This window comes from Stenella coeruleoalba, assembly GCF_951394435.1.
Source record: "Stenella coeruleoalba genome assembly, chromosome: 3".
NCBI lineage: Eukaryota > Metazoa > Chordata > Mammalia > Artiodactyla > Delphinidae > Stenella > Stenella coeruleoalba.
The window spans coordinates 152,010,061-152,032,710 of NC_137148.1; the positions used below are offsets into that span (position 1 = coordinate 152,010,061).

The following is a 22,650-nucleotide window of genomic DNA, read 5'->3' on the forward strand; positions in this document are numbered from 1 at the left end:
TACATATATGCCTGGCATTATGTATTTTTTGGTGAGCAGTGATCCAGAGGATGGAAATGTATGCCTCCTTCGACTCCTTAAACTTAACCCCACTCTGGGGCAATGTCCCAGCCAGGCAGAAACTGCAGTGTGTCTTGGAGAAGGTCTTTTGCATTGAGATAGTAGGATGCTCTTTTAGCTTCAAGAACTTGGATGTTGTTGAGTTTAACCTGGTATAAGTTCAAATTAGAGTGTTTTAATTTTAGGATGTTAAAGGTAATCCCCATGGTAAACACAAAGAAAATAGCTATAGAATAGTCCCAAAAGGAAGTGAGAAAGTAATTTAAATATTTTATTGTAAGAAATCAGCTAAACACACACAACGAAAGATAGGAATGCAGGAAATGAGGGGCAAAAAAGCTTTGGGCAGATGGAAAAGAAACAGCACAATAGCAGAAATAAGTCTTTTTTTTTGTCAGCAATTACTTTAAATGTAAATGCATTAAACTCTCCAATCAAAATACAGAGATTGGCGGAATAGGTAAAAACATATGACCCAACTATATGCTGTCTACAAGAGACTTAATTGAGATCAAAAGAATGAAGCAGGTTGAAAGTTAAAGGATAGAAAAGGGAATTCCAAACTCAGTGAGAAAACTCAAATAGTAATCAAGAGAGCAGGAGTGTCTATACCAATATCAGACAAAATAGGCTTTGAATTTAAAATGGATCAAAGAGTTAAATATAAGAGCTAAACTATACAAATTTCTGAAGAAAAAAAGGGATAAATCTTCATAGTCTTGGATTTGGCAATGAACCCTTAAATATGATAGCAAAAGCACAGGCAACAAAAGGAAAAAGAAATTGGACTTTATCAAAATTAAAATCCTTTGTGTTTCAAAGAACACCAACAAGAAAGACATAATACAACCTTCAGAATGAAGGAAAATGTTTGCAAGTCATATATCTGATAAAGCCTAGTATTCAGAATATGTAAAGAACACTGGCAACTCAACAATAAAATGTCAAATAACCAAATTTTAAAAATGAGAAAAAGAATCTGCATAGATACTGCTCCAAAGAAGACACAAATTGCCAATAAGCACATGAAAACATGTCCAAAATTATTAGTCAAAATTATGCAAACTGAAACCACAGTGAGATACCACTTCATACCCACTATTGTGCCATATAATTTTTTTAAAAACAAGGGTTGGCAATGATGTGGGGAAATTGGCACTTTCAAGCATCGCTGGTGCAAATATGAAAAAGAAAATAGTTTGGCCGTTCCTCAAAAAGTTCAACACAGAGATACAGTATGGCCCAGGAACTCCACTCCCAGGTATATGTCCAGGAGAAATAAAAAACATATGTTCACACGAAAACTTGTACATGAGTGTTATATTGTCATATCATTATTCATAATAGCCAAAAAGTGGAAACAACCCAACTATTCGCCAACTGAGGAATGGAAAAATAAAATGTGTTATATCCATACAATGACTATTATTCAGCCATTAAAAGGGTGAAGGACAGATACATGCTACAACCTGGATGCACCTTGAATACATTTTGCTTACTGCAAAAGTCAGACACAGAAGTCCGCACATTGTGTGGTTCTATTCATATGAAAGGTCCAGCATAGGAAAATCAATAGAGACAGAAAGACCCAGGGCTGGGGTGAAAGGGGAGGACAGAATGAGAATGACTGATACTAGGTATGTGGTTTCTCTTGGGGATGATGAAAATATACTGGAATTAGAGATGTTGATTGCAAAACCTGAGTACACTAAAAGCAGCTGAATCACACAGTTAAAAAAAAATGTGAATTGATGGAATGTGAATTATATCTCAATCAAAGGATAATATGACAACATTTTTATAGTCATTACTCTTGATCAGTTTCAGGATGGAATTCTCACAGTGACTTCAATGGAGTGGCTTGTATGGGATGATATTTGAGGCTCAACCCTTTGGGACCAGATGTTCATTTTGAGCTGTTGAATGACGGTGAGGGCCAGCCAGTATATTTTCTTCACGGAGGATCAATCCCCATATGTATCCTTGGTTTGAATCCTTGTCTTTTTCTCTTCATATTCCTGAAACAAGTTCCTAGGAAATACAGTCACAATAGTGAGAGGTGTTGACATCTTCCTGGCAAAAGTCTTAACTTATTCAGAGGTCAAACTTCAGAGCTCCTTATTACTAGCTGCCCGGGGAGTCCCCTGAATCAAAGTAGGGCTTATGAAGATGGACCTTGCATTTTAGCGTGCACTTAAAATACCCAACAGGCTGATCACATGGGGAAAATAACTTTATTTACATGAGACAAGTACAAAGTCAGCACAACACAATGAGGGAGAGTATGGGTGCTGGTGCCTGATGGCCTGAAATCAAATCCTATTTGAACGCCACGTGTACCTGGGAAGGTTAGTAACTTAGCCCTTCTGTTTCTCAGTTCCCTGGCCAGTGATATGGAAATATTAGTAGGACCTGCTTATTCGTATTATGTTCTGAGGCTAAAAATTAGTAAATACAAAGCCTGAAGAAAAATGATGGGTACTTACTTCATAAGTGCTACCTACATAAATGTTCAAGTATTAAATGCCTGGAAGAATAAGTAGGTCGTCTCCAGAAAGGGCACCTAGGAGGCTACAAACAGGAGGATAGAGCCTACTTTTTCACATTGATGACATGAGTAAGAAGTTTTAGAGCTCATGGAAAGAATATTATTTCTTGTGATGCACTGTGGGGTGGGCAGAGTAGGGGCTGTGACCCATATTTTATGGTTCAGGGCACTGAAATTTAGACAGATTGAGTAACTTGCCCAGAGTCACAACACTGATGAGTGATGGGTCTGAGGCAGGGGAGGGATAGAGATTCCTGAACACATGGACATGAGATCATGCCCTGGATACACAAACCAAGAGCTCTCCTCACTCCCTTTCCCACATCCTCCTGCCCCAAGGATGCTGCAGGGAGACAGCTGGTACTCGGAGGAGGTGCCTGGCCCAAGAGAATGGCTCAAATCTGGACCTACCTCCTGGCTCTACGTTTCAATCCCTGACCCCAAATACAATGTCTTTCCCCCAAATGTAGACCCCCTGATGGACCGGGGTATCCAAATATGTGTGCATCTCCCCTCCCTTCCCCCTCAGCACTTGATTCTAGCAGCTGATTTGCAGTGAGACTTCCTGGTGGTCAAGTGACCACCCTGAATGACCAGTAGTCTACTTGACTCCCTAACTGACTCAAAACCCAGGACATTCCAAACCAACTGCCCACATGACAGTTGCACAGAGAATTAACATCATCTTCAACTGATCAAACCTGGATGATGAGCAGTTAATATTCATTAGCTGGGAACAGGGTCTACTGGGCTGGTGTTTTGGTGGTTTAACAGATGAGGTTTACAGGCCCCCAGGGTCTCACTGACTAGAAACTGACCAATCGTCTGAGCAGCTTGGACTAAGGCCTGCCTAAGAGCGGGCAGTGGCTGCACCGGCTCTGAGTGGGCACCTTCCCTGCCCAATCCTCCCTCAGCCAGACCCAGGCTCTGCTGTACAAACTACAGCCATTGCTCCTGAATCTACTTGCTGGTATTATTTCCACAGTACCTTCAATGGAGTGGTTAGTGGGGGTGCTATTTGTGTCCCTACCCTGTTGTTTGGCCAGATGCTGATTCTGATGTGCCTGAACCACCGCTGCGGATGGCCGGCAGATTATCTTGATCGCAGATGATATTCTTGTGCATCCTGTGTTTGACTCCTTTATAATCTTCCTTTTCTTCTTGGTACACGAGTCATGATCCAGGAAAACACAACAAAAACTGAGAGAACTATTGATATGTTGCTGGGAGAAGACCATGCAGAGGTGTCAATTCATTCCCAGGTCACACGTCTGTTCTCTTTGTTCACCAGCCTCCTAGGGGAGTCTAGGGGAGTCAAAGTGAATCGAAGCTGGGCTCAGAAGAGGGTGTTGCAATGTGGTGTGCAGTTAAAATAGCCAGCAGGCTGACTGCACGGGGACATGACTTTATTTAGTGAGATAATACAGAAAGGGAGCACAGCACAGTGACCGACAGAGTGGGGGCTGGTGCCTGATGGTCTGGATTCAAATCATACCAGAAGCCACGTGAACCTGGGAAAGTTATGCAGACCCTCTGTCCTCAGTTCCTTGTTCTGTGATAACGGAAATATTAATAGGGCCCACTTATTAGTATCACATGATGAAGCTTAATACAGCAAATCAGGTAGACCCTGATGAAAAATGATGGTTACTTCATAAGTGCTACCTAAGTGTACAAATATTAAATGTCTGGAAGAATAAGCAAGAAATGTGGTAGTGCTGCCTCCAGAGAGGGGACCTGGATGCCACAGGGCAGGGGAGTGGGGAAGGTTATGGGTGTGATGCTTTAGAGCTTGTGAAGAATATCTGTCATCATCTCCTGTGATCCCCACATCAGCCCCGTGGGGAACTCATGGCAGGTGCTGTGAACCATATTTTATGGTACATGGCACGAAAATGTTGAGATTTTAAGTGACTTTCCCGGAGTCGCAAAGCTGATGACAGATGGATGTGGGACAGGAATGTAGTTGGTTCCCTGGGAGAGAAATCCCTCAACCCCTGAATCCTCTAGATGGTGCTCTGGACCCCTGAGCCCAGGGCTCCCCTCCCTCCATCCCCCCAATCCTCCTGCCTGCCCCATGGTTGCTCCAAGGACAGGAGGGGTCTGAGCCAACAGGAGGGCCCATGCCTGACCTGCTGCCCCCCTTACATGTTGATCCCTGACCCCACAGCTCTTAAATATCCCTGAAAGAAGGTCCCTTGAAGGATCAGGGGGTCCCATCTACGTCCCTCCTCCCTCAGCGTCTTCACACACTGGGTGAGCCTCCTGGTGGTCTGACCAGTGGTCGGCTTGTCTCCACGTGGCTCAGAGCTCTGGTCTCTCCAAGCCAGTTGCCCACATGGCACGTCTCCAACAAATTAGCTTGGTCTTCAACAACCAGCCCTGGATGCACAGGTAGTGCTGATTAATGAGGACAGTGGCCTGCTGGGCTGTGCTTGGTGGTTTAGTGGGTAAAGCTGGCGTGACCCACTGTCGCCTATTGATGTGAGCAACTGTCTGAGTAGCCTGGGCTACGGCCTGGCTGGGGAGGGGCCGTGGCTGCACTGGCTCTGAGGGCGCACCTTCCCTGCTCATCCTTCCTCATCAAAAACCAGCCCCTACAAACTCCTCATCCATCCCTAGACCCTGCAGTGGCACAGGAGAGAGGCCCATGCCCTTCTAGAGGGACCCCTCCATAGCCACAGCCTAGAGACCCCATCCCAGGACTGTCTCTGAAGATGACCCAGGCCCTCCTAATCTCTGTCACCAAACGTTCATTCCACTAACCCGATGGCATTGTCCCTTCTCTCCACGTTCCCAGGCAGCGCCCAAACACCCAGTGATCCTGTTCACATCAACCACTGGAAATACCGCCACGAAATCCTAGTTTCCTTCCTTTCTGAAAACCTCTAGATTTAGACTGCTAATATTTGCTTTTGGATTTTGACATCGACATTCAGAAGTCTTTAGCTTGTAATTTCTCCTGTCCTGTAATATCTGCTACTGGTATGACATCAGTATTCTCCTGGTCCGATGAAAGCAGTGTGGGTGTGTTCCCTCTGTATCTGTTCTCTGGAAGAGTGTGTAGGAGACGGGCATCGTTTCTGTCTTAAATGTTTGGTAGAAATCAGAGGAAGCCACCTGGCCCTGAAGTTTGTTTTGTGGGGAAATTTTTTTGGCATCTCTTTCTAATTGAAGTTTCCTTGGTGTATGGTACAGGGCACAGATCTTAAGCGTAGAGCTTTATGGTTTCTTGTAAATATAAACACATCTGCTACCAACACACAGTTCAATATACAGGATGTCCCCAGCACCCTGGCTGCCTCCTGTAGAAGGGGAGAAGAATAAGTGCTAACTTATTCGGTTATAAGAATGAAATCAGTTACTCCACGTATATTCCAAGTGCAGTGATTTACACACAAATAACTCAAAATGAGTGTGGCAGCACAATCAGAAAGTAGTGGAGGGTGCTGGAGGGCTGGGAGAATCCAGTCCCTTTGGGATTTCCGCTGTGGAGGTCGGGCCAGAGTAAGGAAGCTGAGGAGCTTCTCAGAAGCATCTGGGCTTTTACAGAGGGAAAAACTACTGCTCCCCAGAGTGGAGCGCCCATTGTAATTCACTGAGCCCTCCCTTTGCGGAGGGTGCTTTTCTATACTTGTGTGTTATCTTACATAAAAATGTTTAAAAAAAAAAAAGATCAATTTTGCTTGATGTAACAGCCTTTCACTGTTAAAAGTAAGACCTATATCTAAAATTTATGCTAAATCTGTACAGCTCCGACAGGAAGTAACCGGCACTCACTAGCTGACTCAGGAGCGGAGGGGGAGCAGAGAGGCGGCCCTCCTTCCTTGGCCTCGTGTCTCATTTAAGCTGCCAGACGCTGCGCAGGCTCCATCCCCTCTGAGTCTCAGGCTGAGGCCTCCAGGTCACAGTCCTCACAGGTGTCAGACCAGAACCTGCCACACAAAGGCAGGGACTGGAGTCAGTGGGGAGGTGGGCTTCCTGGGGTCGGTGTGTGGGACCCAGGGGGCTACTCAGACCCTGCAAGTCACTTTGGGCCCTGACATCCCCCAGGGCTCACATCCCCAGGGCACTGGGGTCTGTTTGCTGCTCTTTGCCAAGTGTGTTCTGGTAGCAGAGAGACCTGTCCTACAGGGGCGATTTAACCTGGGCATTTGGCCGGGCGGTGTTCAAGTGACTGGTCCCCTGAACAGTGAAAGTGATGCAGAGGAAAGGGGAGGCTCTGGGGCTACAGGGTGAAAAGTGTGGGTCCCTCCCACCTGGGCGCTGTGAGGAGTGGGAGGTCTGATGACACAGGTGAGAGTAGTGACCCTGTCCCTCCAGCCCACACGCAACACGGCCCATCATGAGACCAGCACAGTGGAAGTGGGCAGAGAACCGCAATGTTCCCTTTTCCCCTAAGAATCATTTTTCTTTCTTTAACACCCCAGCCAAACTTGCCTGTGCTTTTTAATTTAAAAATATCCTGATGCTGTGGTCATAGAATCATAAATTCTATAGCTTTGCTGTATCCCAACATGAAAAGTTTGTAGAAGGCACTGCTTTTCAGCGTGTAATAAAACCAGATGTATTTGTTATCTAATTTTAAGGTCATAATTAACTTGGAATCCTGGCCCTTTAACTCATCCTAAATTAGCATTGCTTTGAATTGCCTTCATTTTGTGTGTGTGTTGTATTCAATTTTTACACATTTATGGAAAATCTATAGAACCTCAGGTTGAGAAATGGTGCCATGAGGTGACCCAGGCCCTTCAGTGGGGCTCCACAGAGGCTGAGGGGTCCCCAGGGGGTGGGCAAATCCCAGCCAGGTGTGGATCCTGCAGTGTCCCCTACCGGATGCCAGGGCTACCGCGTGCCCACAGGGATGCAGCAGCGCTGGGCCAGGTGAGCTGTCTGCTTGCATGAGAAGAAGCCCCGGTGCCTCTGTCCTCCTCACCCTTTCCCCAGGACGCCTGAACTGGGGGGTACCAGGGCCACTCCAGATATCTCACCACACTTGGTGATTAACTGGGGATGTTGCCTGCTGACCTCGGCGGGTTGGGAGGGCAAGGCTGGGTCCTGCAGAGGGAGATGTTGAATCTCACCAGGGACACTCTTTACAAAGAGTGAACAACACCTCCAGGAGTGATGTATGTGGTGACCCCACAGACGCCTTCGGCCCCCCATCTAAACATAAGAGCCTGGCATCTTCAGGGGTTCTGTGGAACAGGGACCGTTCCCTGGCGAGATGCACTCAGGTCATCCTCCAGTTGCCTGCGCAGATTACCACCATTCTCTTCTCTCCACCTTTTTGTTCACATGCAGTGGTGACCACCTCCTTGCTCTTCTCTGGCTTTTGGGTTTTCCTGAAGCGCAAAAAAAAAAAAAAAAAAAAAAAAAAGTCAGGGATGGCAAGGGAAGCACATACACTTATTTGCCTTCTGCTCTTCCTCCTACCCTCTCCACGCTCACATTTCCTCTTCTTGTTCTTCCTCATCCTTTTACTTCATCCCTTCTCTTGAATCCAGGACAAGAGAACTTCTTTTTTTTTTTAATTGGATGAGTCAGTCTTCTTTTCCTTATTTATTTATTTTTAACGTCCTTATTGGAGTATAATTGCTTTACAATGGTGTGTTAGTTTCTGCTATATAACAAAGTGAATCAGCTATACATATACATACATCCCCATAACCCCTCCCTCTTTTGTCTCCCTCCCACCCTCCCTATCCCACCCATCCAGGTGGTCACAAAGCACCAAGCTGATCTCCCTGTGCTAAGCGGCTTCTTCCCACTAGCTAGCTATTTCATGTTTGGTAGTGTATATGTGTCCATGCCACTCTCTCACTTTGTCACAGCTTAACCTTCTCCCTCCCCATATCCTCAAACCCATACCGTTTTTATGCTAAGTTATATTCTACATGTACCTGGAAAAATGTTAAAAAGATTTTTAAAGAACTGCGCATCTATTTTTGAAGCTGATTTGCGTGTTCAAGGCTTGCTAGCACTTTATCCATCTCAGTGCTATTTCACTTAGTAAACAAATGCAGTTGCCATAGTTGCTGCATATGTGTCTGTGTTCCCTTCTAGGCTATATGTTTTTGAAGTTAGAAACTATATTTATATCACAGCCCCTATGTATAGCACAATATCCATTGCTAATTCAGATTGTGCTTTAAGATATGAGACAAAATTTAAGACTTTTATTATAGTCATAAACATCTAGCAAACTAAGCAGAAAATAAAAACGAATTTTCAATTGGTTGGCCAAGAACAAAAAAGAGAGGACTACCTAGTGCAAAATCATATCTCTAATAACTACTGTTGGATTTAGAGCACACACATGCTAAACTTATTTTAAAATATCTTCTCATCAAAGATTTGAGGTTGGACCTGAAAAAATTATATCAGAAGTGAAAATAATTATGTGGTCTGACCAGCGTGGATCACACAAAGTAAGTGTATACTATGTATAAAGTAGATAACTACGAGGTCCTGCTGTATAGCACAGGCAACTATATTCAATACCTTGTAATAACCTATAAAGGAAACGGATCTGAAAAAGAAATATATATATCTGAATCTCTTGGCTGTACACCTGAAACACAACATTGTCAATCAACTACACTTCAAGTAAAACAAAACAAAACAAAACAAAACAAAGTAAGTGTAAAGGGAAGTATAGTTTTATAAATTCACCTCTGATATCCCATGGACCAACTGAAAGACAACAGAAAGTACAACTTTCAAGGAGACAGGACATGGCCAGCAAACAAGGCCATTACCCTTGGTAACGGTCATACCTGCCAAAAAATATACAGACTAGCCTGCATTCATGAATACATAGGAATTCTTCATTTATCTGGCATTGTTAGGCAATGAGGTATTGTATGTTAGGAGAAGTTTTTTTAAATGACAAATTGAAGAGGAGTTATTTTAACCTTCACTAGGTAATTTTTTTCTAAAATTAAGAAATGTATCAACTGGTGTATCTAATGTTGTCGTGATAACTCGGGGTCATCAGTTCAATCAACGTTTGCATGAATAATGCAAATGGAAACAAGACAAGCATGCTTACTGAAACTGAAAATGACATGCCACTGGCTGGAATAACTGATGAGAGAGCAAGAAAAAAGCAAAAATGAAAACAAACCGTGATCAAGAAACAATCAGTCAAGTTCTGACTTTCTGTACTTAGTTTCAAAAAGAGATACCACAAATCCCAGCGAGAGACTCCAGCATCATTAGCTGTCTTTCTCCTTTGTTTCCACCTTCCTTTCCTTTTCCTTCTATCCTAGATTGTTCCAGGCAGTGCTTATAGCTGCTTGCAAGACAAATTCTAATACTTGCTTTCTCTCACACAAACTTCACAATATGTCCATGTGATAAATAGTATGGAATTAAAGACAGTTCATCACAGGGACATCTCCTATGAAAATAAAATTAGAAACTAGCTTCTAAACATGCAGAGAGAAGGGCGTGGTGTCAGGCACTAATTTCCTTGCGAATTCCTCTCTATTTCTAATGACGTTCTTCTTTACCAAAATCCCTTTTTATTGGTGTCCTGTTCCAGACTGCTCCACTCCACCCATCCTCATCCTGTAAAATACATTCGCACTCTTTTGTGACCCTACTTATTTGCCCATTAAAGAATCAATCATAGAACTGTCGGAATTAAATACAGAGTGAAATTAAAATACTGGAGTCACTTGGAGGGTTTAAGCAGCTCCACCAGAAAATACTGGGCATGGATTTAAAAGAGGCTGCGTGGGACTTGCTCTTGTCCATGTTCTTTCTCAAGAAGTATCTGAAATAAGCCTAAATTCAGAGTTAATCAGACTGGCCTGCTTTCTCAGGTGGACTGGAACTCATTGCTCTTTCCCCTCAACTTCCTGATGTCAGTGGCACTTTCCGGAGATGAGGTGGACTTCTCTGCCTACTGCAGAAGCTCAGTTCCCCCAGGAACCACTCCCCATCTGAATCCCACACTGGAGGCCAGATGCCAGCCTTCCCAGAACATTCGTGGTCTCATTTCAGTTTTTGACCTGCTCATATTGAGTCCCCGTAGACTCTTTCTCAGCTTGAAATCTGATCTTCCACCCCTTTCCCTGACCTCGATGGTTACCTGCCTATTTTAGGCCTCGGGTGCTTTAGCTATAAAATGATATAGTTGCCCTTAATTCTAAAGTCTTCTTTCTAAAGCTCTACAATGTGGTGGCTCCTTGAAAATGTTTCTCTTTGCTGGTTTTAATTTTGTAGAGAATTAAAACCCCAGCCACTCTAAAAGATAGTAAGTTGCATTGGATAAGGAAAGTGTGCTCTTGTAGTTAGATTTAGAGGGATGGAAGACGACTTAGTATGTTTTAAGATACTCATGATCGATTCTCGTGAGAGTCGAGGGAAGAGAGTTAATAAAATACCAAACGACTGTGACAAATTAAGTTCACCAAGATGTAGATGATTAGTTACTACTTGAATAAACCACACAAATCCAATTCAAGTTGTCCTTTATTTTTCTAAGAAGGATCCCAGTGAACTGAGTCCCCTGTTCAGTGACTCCACGTTCAATGGCTTAGTCTTTAAAAACTGTTATGTTGCTGGAAGAAATATTGCCCATCAGTCCTAATTGATGTCTACCTATCACGCACATTTGAAATAAATTTATTACTTTGACTGATCTCAGTGTAATACATTCCAAAGGGGCAACGAGCACATGAAAATTTATGAAGTCTCCATCTTCTACACTGAAGTGTGCAATAAATTACGTATTATTTGGCGGTGAAATTCACAAGCCATAGAAACCACGCCATTAGCAATGTATACAGTGGTAAAGAGCAGGTAATGAGAATGATATAAAACAAAATAGACTGTGTATGTTGGCACTGCTGCCAATAAAGCAATTATTAAATGCATTCATATGCATCTACGCTAGGTAAGCTCTTTGAGGGCAATTGCTATGAATTCTACATACCTGTCAGGATACTATATATAGCCCACTTTCTATGGCCTTTATTCAAAGACGCTGAGAAAGGGTTACTCTGGGTAAATTCAGACCTTTCTCAATATAGAATTTGGTCAACATGCATTCTGAACAGCAAAATTTCACAGTATTTTCCTACACTAATTGCCACCTCAGCAAATGCAGGATTAAGTATAATGGATTATAAGAAGTTAGAAAGGAAAGAAGGAAGAAAAGAAGGAAGGTAGAAAAAAGGTGGGTATGGAGTACTTCAACATTTACATAAAGAGTGGACCTAAAACTAACCTGAGGTTTCCCTGAGCTATTAGCATACGCTATAGAAACTTAAATGAAAAAATAAAAAAAAAACAGCAAGGGAAACGCAAAGATTCTTTGTTATTTCACTTTACTGCATACACACGTCCACCTTAAAACAATCTATATGCTTATATCCAATAAGAGAGCATTGTTTTGCAAGGCTATTTGGCTTCTATCAGCATGTAAAGGTCGGACAACTCAACTTTAGCAGAGTTAGCCTTCAGGTGAATAATTGCTTCTTTCAGGTTGCGAGCAGTTGAATTTTCCAGAAATGTTTCCCAAAATATGAAAACTAAAAGAAGGGTCCTAGGACAGCGTCCTTTAGAAGTTTTATAGTATCAAGGCTTTTGGAGGAAGAGAATCCTTGTCGATTATCAACACAGTGATTCCAAGCAGGTCAATTTTTGCTGAGAATATTATATAACAGAACCCACTTCACCTCCATTATACTGACAATGATCTTCCTTACTTCAACCTTGTGGTTTTTAGTAAAGTTGAAAATACGGAGCCAAGAACAGACAGTGACAATGCCAGAGACTCAGATGTACCTATAGGTGCCTTCAGACAACATCAGCCACCCAGGCTAAAGTCCTGGTTTAAAACATCCCAACATGAATGAATCTCAAAAACCATATGCTGAGCAAGTGAAGCCAGATCAGAAGGGCACCGACTGTATTATTCAACTTACATGAAATTCTAAACTGGGCAAAAGTCATCTCTAAAGATAAAAAGCAGATCCGTGGTGGCCTTGGGGTGGGAGATGGGGATACTTTTGCAAAAGCCTAGGAGGAAACTTTCTAGGGTTTTAGGATTGTTATCTATCTTTATGGGGGTGCTAGTTATACAAATGTATACATTATTTAAAAGTCACTGAACAGTTGACTAAAAATGTTTGCATTTTATTGTATGTAAATGATACCTTAATAAGGTTGATTACAAAATGAACCAAAAATAAAACAAAGCAGAAGAGAAACCTCTCAAGACCTCAAAGGAAATACACTGTTTTCTTCCAGGGTACCAGACTGGAAATGAGGCATTGGTCTGTTCTACCCTCAGATTATCCCTAGGATTATCTAGTCTATTTTAAAGCACTAGAGTCCCCTATCAGGAAAACTCACCCCATGTTTAATTACTTTGATTTCTTCTGTGCCTCTTCTCCCAACACAGTGAAGCCATTCACAGAAGAAAAACCACCTTTTTCCAACTTTGCATCATCACATATTCTTTCCAAAGCTATTATGTATGGAAGAAAATTTGGCTACACTTTGTAAAAATCTAGCTATTTGAGCCTTACAAATCTTAACAGTTAACCTATTGCCTCCACTGGAATTTGGAAAAAAATTATTTTGAAAAGGAATAGCTGAGACTTGACAATTTTGTTTTTTGTGATTTTCTCTTCCCCTAAGAGAGAAGTGAGTAGGAATGAGAAACACATACATAAAGGAAAAAAAATTATCTTGCTGCCTTTGCATGGTTATAATTTATAGGAGGCCCTTTTCAACAATAATCTATTATCAGAATCAATAAAATATAATCTCCATGAAGGCCAGGCCAGGATATTTGTCTCTTTTTCAGCAGATTGCAATACAAACCACATTCATGGATATGCTTCTTGATGATCTTTGTAATACTGTAACAGTTGCCCATTTCCTCATGCCTCTTCACCTTAACTTCAACCTGGTTTTTAACTAATGACCTCACATTTCCTTCTCTAACACTTGGTTGTGGGCCTCTTTTCCAACTCCAACTCGCATTTCACTCCGGAACCAAAGGAAGACTCACACCTTCCTGCTTTTTAGTGATACCTCAAGGTCATTACCATATTGTGATCACCGTGAAGAATAGCCATACAATTGTTATTTCAGAGCCATCTGACAGTTTGTAGCTCTAAAAATTAACTAAGGACCGCATTTGTCAAAAATATCCTAGTTTAAGATTTTGGTAATACAGCAACAGTAATTCCAAAGTCATTATGCTACAGTTGCAGATTAAATAGACTAGAGAAAGGAAGCTTGCCAGATGGTGGTTTACATTATCTACAGACTGTCTCGGCTCAAGGTTAACTTCCCTGGGAGAAAACCCATAAACCCAGAAGCATCAAAAATAACCTGCACGTGCAGAGGGGAGACAGCTTTGCTTGTCAAATTTTACATTCTTTCTGATCTCTGGGCCCTGGTGATTTATCTCCCATGGAATGGAATAAGGAGGGGAACAAGTAGGGACATTCCCTTCGAGCAGCGGCCGCATGCCTGGCATGTCCTTACCTGCTTTCAAGGCTGACTGCTTCCCACACATATGTTGCCTTTTTTAAGCCTCAAGCCCTCGATCCTTTGCTGAAATACAATAATTTCATTCCTATGGTTTTCAATACCAAAAACTCAACCTCCAGGAGGGCTAAAGTCTAATTTGTACTCCAAACCAAGTAGCAGTGCAGTTCGCTACTACCGAGGCTGAATCCAAGACCACGTCCAGAAGACAAGTTATTATATATAATACCCTAGAAGATCTGAAACATAATTATCATATACATAGCTGGTCCTTCAGAGCTTTTTACCTATAACATGTTTCTTTGATGAAAGTTATTTAATGTACTGGAGATAACTGTGACTTACTGATCAAATATTTGAATACTTATACTTATCTGGGATTTCATTTCTGCTGAAAGAAAAAGGAAGAACAGGACTCACTAAAAAAAAAAAAACTTTAGAAATGAAAGTAAAAATCTTATCACACACTATGACTTTTGGAAGCAGCATAGAGGGGCAGTCAACGGTAAAACACTGGTGAAATAGGTCAACACTCTAGGCCAAAAATCCATTATTATTATCATCAGTGACAGTACCACAACTGTGCCCTTCAGAATTAATAATCACTCCTAAGGATCTTCATTTGGCACCAGATGATGCGTTTAAGAGAAACGCTCTGGGAGGTTTGGATCAGACTTGGTTTTTTGTTAGCCAAGTTACAGGAGAATTTTTAAAGTGGAGGGAGGGGAAGAAGGAAACGGACCAGGAAAAGAATTTAAGCCATCATCTATAAACCAACAAAGCACTGATAGTTCCAAACATTATGTCAGACACTAAAATGACTGATATAGGCTCAAGTGGTTTATAAAACCTATAAAAAGACTACACCAGCAAAGTCCCCATTTATCTGTAGAGTTCAGAAACTAAAACAAGGAATATTATAGCTTAAAACCTTATCTCAAGAGAATCATATACACTTCACATGAATAAAAATACCTGAAACCAAACATTTTTAAAAGCTCCAATACCCAAAATATAAAGAAAAATATTAATTCAGAAGACTCAATCAATCCATGATAATCACAAAATGGCTGGGCAATCTCTATCTCCCTTCCACACTAACCATCCATCCCATGGAAGACCAAGGGAGATCAGACCTTCCACACTTACCTTCCAGACCTTCCAGACACCTGGCTGCTGCAAAATTCTATGGAGACTCCTTGTGGAACAGCAGTTTCCCATCTCTTGTGTCTCTCCCTATCGTGATCATGATCATGCAGGAAGCAAGTCTGGCTGTGCTATTTCTTATCATTGTCTGTCACCCATCTGCAGCATGGTATTGTACAGATAAGGAAAAAGTAGTTCCCTTTGCCCCAGAAGGTTGAGGCTCAGGTACAGGGTAATTCTCCTGTGCACACAGTCATTATTTAGGCCGACTCAGTGACTTCAACAGGCTTAATCATGTGATCAGGTTTGTTGCCAGCTGCGTAATGCTCCCACATCTGTAGATAGAGCCGCTCTAGGTCCATTGTGTATTGTTTGGTGTTGAACAGAGGGCTAGATGTTCTCTGCTTCCAGACTTTGCCACGAAGTTTCTTCAGGTATTCTAGATCAGTTCCCAGTTTCACAGCTATGTCTTCATATTCTTGTCTATTTTGAGCAATAAGCACAAGACAGCCTAAACAAGTGAGCTGGGAAGCTGCAACTCGGGAAGCAAGAGTCTCTCCTGGCATAGTCACCATGGGTGTCCCTGACCAAAGGACATCCATCCCTGTGGTGTGTCCATTACAGAGTGGAGTGTCCAAGCAGACATCAGCCAGCTGGCCTCTCCGAACATGTTCCTCTTTAGGAGCAACAGGTGAAAAAATGATACGGTTCTGGGGAAGGCCCATATTTTGTGCATACTGTTGAATATTAGGTTCTCCTACTGCTGGAAAATGCAACAGCCACAGTACACTATTGGGAACACGCTTCAGAATATTTGTCCACATCTGCAAAGTAGATGGGTCAATTTTATATAACTGATTGAAGTTACAGTACACAATGGCATCTTCCGGTAACCCGTACTGAGAACGTGTGGTTACAATAATGGTACGGGGAACCTCCTCTCCAGTGGCAGCCTTAATGTTGATCTGGGTAGTTGCCAGTCCATTGCTAAGACTGAATCCATTAATTGTTATCTGAATTTGTCCTCTGTTAATCATTTCAATAACTGCCTCTGCAATAGTATTCATAGGAATGACAGGCATATTAAGAGCCGTATTACTGCTGTCTGCATTGTCTCCTCCATCAGGACATTTCATCTTGACAATCTGCACATTGGGGAGACTATCAAGAAATGCTTTGAGGTCGATGCCATTCAGCATAATCCGATTGTCATAAATGTGCCCATTGGACTGAAAATCGATGACTGCCTTCTTCTTCAGGTGAGGGAACATATTAGCATGATCACCAATAAAGAAAGTATGGGGCATATAAGCCAGTTTCTCAGAATACTGCTCAGCAACTTCAGCAGGTGAAGTTTCCTGATCTGTGATGATATAATCCATGAAAAGCACACCACTGGTCCCAGGGTAGCCCAGCCACATTGCCTGAATAGGAGCTGGCCTGAGAGCAAAGAGTTCATTTCGAGCACCCCTGGTATAACCATTCATATTTACAAGGATGTGTATACCATCTTGATGGATGCGATCAGCTGCTTTCCCATTGCATGGAATCTGAGAAAGATCAATGAAATGATGGGCTTCTGCCATCACCTTCGCTCGGAAGTTTGTGCCATCATCTGGGCTCAGGGCATAACAGAATACCTCAAATTTATCAGGATTGTGCATGCCTGGAATAGACTGCATAAGATGAGAAGTAGGATGATTCCCAAAGTCAGAACTCACGTATCCTACACGCAGTCGACCATCACTGAGCTTCAAGTCTTTTGGATGTTCGTACGGTGGTTTATGAAGGACACTGATCTCATCCAAACAGAGGTTCCCATGGCTCTCAGCAATAGCCTTCCTGAAGCCATGAGAAAGAGGATAGAGCATACTATGATGAGGCTGCACAGAAGGCAACCTATTCTTCTCCAGCTGGTCAGCCACAATGCTGACCAACTTCTTCATTCGCTCATCATAGTCTGTCCAATCACAGACAATCTGCAGGCAATGAGCCAAATCACAATAAGCGTCAGGAAAATCAGGTTCAAGCTTCAGAGCAGTGCGATAAGAAGCAATTGCTTCTGGAATATTCCCTGAATACTTGTGAATGGAAGCCAGATTGCTGTGGGCATCCGCAAGTGCAGGGTTAATCTGAATGGCACGAGTATAACACTGCAAGGCTCCCTGAACATCCTGCATCTCCTTTAGAGTGTTTCCCATGTTACAGTAGGCATCAGCAAAGGTAGGACTGATTCGAACAGCCTCCTTATAATGCATCAGAGCTTCCTGCAGTTTTCCCTGCTGCTGCAATACACTTGCTAAATTTGAATGGGCAACAGCAAACTCTGGGAAGACTTCTAATGCTTTACGATACAAGCGAACTGCCTCTTCAATGTTCCCCTGGTCTCCTTTGATATTGGCTAGGTTATTCAGAGAGTCTGCATGGGTGGGACACAGCCGCAGAGCTGTATTATAACAATCTTCTGCTTCGGCAACACTGCCCTTCCCTTCCAGAGCGTTGGCTAGGTTGCAGTAAGCATCAGGGAAATGTGGTTGCAATTCAATAGCTCGCCTGTAGGTGTCTATTGCCAGATCTATCAGGCCTTGCTCATAGTATACACAAGCCAGGTTGGCATGTACCACTGCATGATTTGGGCTCAAGCTTAGGGCACAAAGGTAAGCTGCCACAGCTCTGTCAAAAATCCGTGCGTCTTGCAAGACATTTCCTAAATTGATATAAGCATCCAGAAAACTGGGGTCAAGGGTGACAGCCTTTTCAAAGTGATGAATTGCAAGCCAAATCTCCCCTTGTGCATTGAAAACACAGCCAAGATTACTCCAAGCTACTGCAAAGTTCGGTTGCGTCTCCATTGCTTTCAAATAACATGCCTTGGCTCCTTCCAAGCGACCCAGGGCTTTGAGCAGGTTCCCCAGGTCACTGCGAACACAGTACAAATCAGGATTGCACTGAAGAGCAGAGACGTAAGCTTGTACTGCCCCTTCCATGTCGCCTGCTGCTACCAAAGCGGCTGCCAGGTTAATATCAGGTTAATATAACCATCGATGAAATCTGGTTTGAGATGCAATGCATGCCGGTAATGCTCAATTGCTTCCTGCAACTGCCCTCTTTCCTTGTACACATTCCCCAAATTCGAATAGGCTTCTGCCAGAAGAGGGTTCTGTTTAATTGCCAGAGTACTAAAGTGGGCAGATCTGTCCAGCCTTCGACACTGGAAGTGTAGAGATGAAAGTAATAAAAGTACTCCAGTATTGTCTGGCTCTTGTCTCCACAGCTGCATGCAGTGTTTCTCAGCTGCCTCAAAATTTCCTGCCTGATATTCTCGATGTGCCAACTCAGCTAACCCTTGGAAGGAAAGCATACGTTTCGTTGGTTCTGTGCTGTCGGCCACGTTGCCCACAGAAGACGCCATCTGGAGCTTCTGCAGAGAGTGATAAAAGGGGGTAATTGAGTCCCGCTGCCGCCACTACTGGCAAGAATGTTTCTAGAGGTAGCAAATACGAGGGCAGCAGCCGTACCACTGCTTTGGCAGGCTTAAGCGGCGGCGACAGTTACAGGCACCGAACCTTAGGAACTCTGGTTGGTCGTCTAACTGTCACGCTCTTGAAATCTTAATTCTTAACCCTGCCCTCTTCCACCATTTTTCTCCTAATCAGGGAATAAAAATTACCTATACACTTGCCTTAGAAGAAATCAAAAGTCAGTAGTCCAAACACTTTTCAAAATTTTGTTTTCTGCCTAGTTGGAAAGGAAATACATGATTGACTTTACTTCATCATTCATACAGTCAATGTGGAAAACATTAGGGCCGTGAATTTCAATACAGTAAGATCAGAAAATTTTAAATTGGCCTTCCCAAACCACTAATAAGTAACCGATGTTGTATATAATGCTAAAATCTTAGAGACTGAGTTTGATATTTTAAAAGTTCTGAAAGGATTAGTTAATTTCTCCTCATCATATTTCTCATGCCTCAAACCTGAGTATTACTTTTTTAAAAATAAATTTATTTATTTTTATTTATTTATTTTTATTTTGGCTGCATTGGGTCTTCAATAGTGCGTGCAGACTTTCTCCAGTTGCGGCGAGCGGGGGCTACTCTTTGTTGCGGTGCCCGGGCTTCTCATCACAGAAGCTTCTATTGTTGTTCCACAACTCTATGGGTTCCTTTTTAGGTCCTATGAAGAACCCTAGAAATTAGTTCATGTAATTATAGGTTTTTGCAAAATTGTCAAAAGTGAGATATTTTCACTTCCATCAGGTAAGACCAGCGTCTCTTTCTTTGCCAATTTTCCTTCTATCATATTCCGCTATGTTGGATCATATTGGAATGGCCACAGGCTTTTTTGAAATCTGGCTAAGGAGATTTTCTTTTGTTCTGTGGTACGCGGACCTCTCACTGTTGTGGCCTCTCCCGTTGTGGAGCACAGGCTCTGGACGCACAGGCTCAGCGGCCATGGCTCACGGGCCTAGCCGCTCCGCGGCATGTGGGATCTTCCCGGACCGGGGCACGAACCCCTGTCCCCTGCATCGGCATGGACTCTCAACCACTGCGCCACCAGGGAAGCCCTAAGGAGATGTTTTAAGTGAGGCTATTATGTGATTTTCAGACACCACCATATGTAATTGACTATATACTATCCCATTACAGGAATAACTTCCAGTACTCATACTGACTACTCTACTGACTTAACTAGCACAAGACACAGAAGCATAAGGACAAAAACCACCTTACAATATAGCCATGTCTTGCACTTCACAGCTCTCAAAGCATGTGCGTTTGAAGAAGAAAAAAAGAACTGAAAAGTACAAAACCAGAAGCTATTCTGTGGAAAATTATTTCAATCATCAGGCATGTGAAAGATAAGTCAAAGATTCAGTTCTCATCAATGCTTAGTCAAAACGGGAAATTTTCTTCTGTCAAGAATATACTCCAGGGGCTTCCCTGATGGCGCCGTGGTTAAGAAGCCACCTGCCAATGCAGGGGACAAGGGTTCGAGCCCTGGTCCGGGAAGATCCCACATTCCACGGAGCAACTAAGCCGGTGTGCCACAACTACGGAGCCTGCGCTCTAGAGCCCGTGAGCCACGACAACTGAGCCTGCGAGCCACAACTACTGAAGCCTGCGTGCCTAGCGCTCGTGCTCTGCAACGAGAAGCCACCGCAATGAGAAGCCTGTGTACCGCAACAAAGAGTAGCCCCCACTTCCTGCAAGTAGAGAAAGCCTGCGCACAGCAACGAAGACCCAACACAGCCAAAAATAAATAAATAAATAAAAGAATATACCCCATCAACAATGTGTGTAATGGAATGGTGTGAATGAGTATTTTATCAGAATTCCTGTAATGCACAAACCTATAGCAGTACTGAAATCAGTAATGCATTTATAATAGTAAATATTTATGAGGAAGTAATCCATAGAGGTTTTCTCAAAGTTAACAATGAAAATTAATGTGACATTATCAATAATAAATTGTGAAGCTGAAATAAACTTTTCTAAACTATTAATAACTAGAAGCAAATTCTAATCAACCATGTTACAAGAAATCTATGTCTATAAACTACAAAGTTTATTTCTTAAAATTTTATTTCGAAAATACATAAACTGTCGTATGAGGAGGCAGTTAAAGAATATATAGCTAAAAGAGTGGGGGAAAAGTTTTATAGAGACACATCTGGCAGTAGTTCATTTTTAAATGTCATTTTTCTAGATTTTGTGACACCTATAGTATTGATATTTGAAAGCATTTAAAAAACTGTAATTTGAAGATTTGCTACTTCCAGGTAGAATAAAATATTTGGAAGCAAAACAACGTTTCCACTGAGAAAAACAAAAAAAGCCAAATAAAATAGCCAGCATTCAATCAAAAAGTTCTAGACAAACCAAGAGATAGAATCATATGACTAAAATTCTAAGAACAGATAATACAAATATATTTATATAAGATATTGTGTATCTTTATCAGGAAAAATCTTTCTCAAGAAAAGACTTTAAAATCATCAGAATTAATACTATATTTTATTTGTATATTTATATATAGATATTTATATATTTATATAAAGAACTTAAAGATAAAGCCCTAGTTAAGGCAGTGACAATAGTAGCAGTGGGAGTGAAAAGAAATGGTTATATTCAAGCACATTTTGTCAGGAAAAGTCCAAGATCAAATGTCTGACTGCATACATGGGATGGATAGATGGAGTGGGAAAAATCAAAAGTTAACTATAGAGGTTCTAGTGAAGATGGGGTTGCCGTCACCCAACCCAAGGGGTTGTGATCATCCCCAAGGTCTAGGAGACTCAAAGGGAAGGTCATGGTCAGAGGCAAAGTTAATTGGTGGGAAAATAAGACTTCCAGTCTCTCCATCTCCTTATACCAGTTTTTTTTTTTTAACATCTTTATTGGAGTATAATTACTTTACAATGGTGTGTTAGTTTCTGCTTTATAACAAAGTAAATCAGTTATACATATGTCCCCATATCTCTTCCCTCTTGCATCTCTCTCCCTCCCACCCTCCCTATCCCACCCCTCTAGGTGGTCACAAAGCACTGAGCGGATCGCCCTGTGCTATGCGGCTGCTTTCCACTAGCTATCTATTTCTTACACCAGTTTTGTTTTTCTGCTCATATATGTAGCAGCATTTCATTCAAGGGGAATGTCATTGATCTGACTGGTCAAATTAAACAACACAGTTCAAGGCATATTTACAGTGGTTAGTTCCTCCACAATTTAGAAAGTCACATTCACAATTTCCCTCTTCCTACGCCGCAGAACACATTGGCCATTCCTCCGAAGTTTCCACTCCACAGAGTGGACCAGAGATGACGTTAGCCCAGAACTGAGAGCTTGGCATGAGATGGTGTCAGCCCCACGTAGAGCTCTGGCATAAGTTATAACCCAACCCAGCTCTACAGAGAGCTCTGCATGGAATCCTGGGAGTAAACTCAGCCATAATAATGGGATTCTGTTTTTCATTTGCTTTTCTTCCTTGCTTAACTTTCCCTGGCCACTCTGACAAACAAACTTTCAGGCATTCCTGGACCACTCACTAACTTTATTCCATTTAATCTCATCCAGATTCCCAAGAAAATTACTAACTATAAGGAAGGAAATTTGGAACATGGTGAGTTTTAGATGCCTGAAATATACAGGTCATTGAATCCAGTTAAGTAGCAAATTATCTGGATCTCAAATATGCCAGTAGAATAGCAGACTAAGCTCAATTTAATGTACTCTTACTGGAGACACATGTAAATTCTGGGTCAATTTTGAAAAAGTTAAAAGCACATAGCCGAGATTAAAAGAAAGAAAGGAACACCTGCATGTTTCAGAAAGTAACAGAGAAATTAAATCCAGAGAAAGAAGAGCGGACTGA

General features: G+C 42.2%; 1 pseudogene across 1 annotated transcript; it reads right to left on the reverse strand.

The window, feature by feature from the left end:
- Positions 1-4,198: 4,198 nt before the first annotated feature.
- Positions 4,199-22,558, reverse strand: LOC307185045 (UDP-N-acetylglucosamine--peptide N-acetylglucosaminyltransferase 110 kDa subunit-like; annotated as a pseudogene). The gene is made up of 2 exons: positions 15,278-22,558; positions 4,199-7,953 (listed from the first exon to the last, which is right to left on the reverse strand). The product of its transcript is annotated as a UDP-N-acetylglucosamine--peptide N-acetylglucosaminyltransferase 110 kDa subunit-like (transcript).
- Between the last annotated feature and the right edge of the window lie 92 nt (positions 22,559-22,650).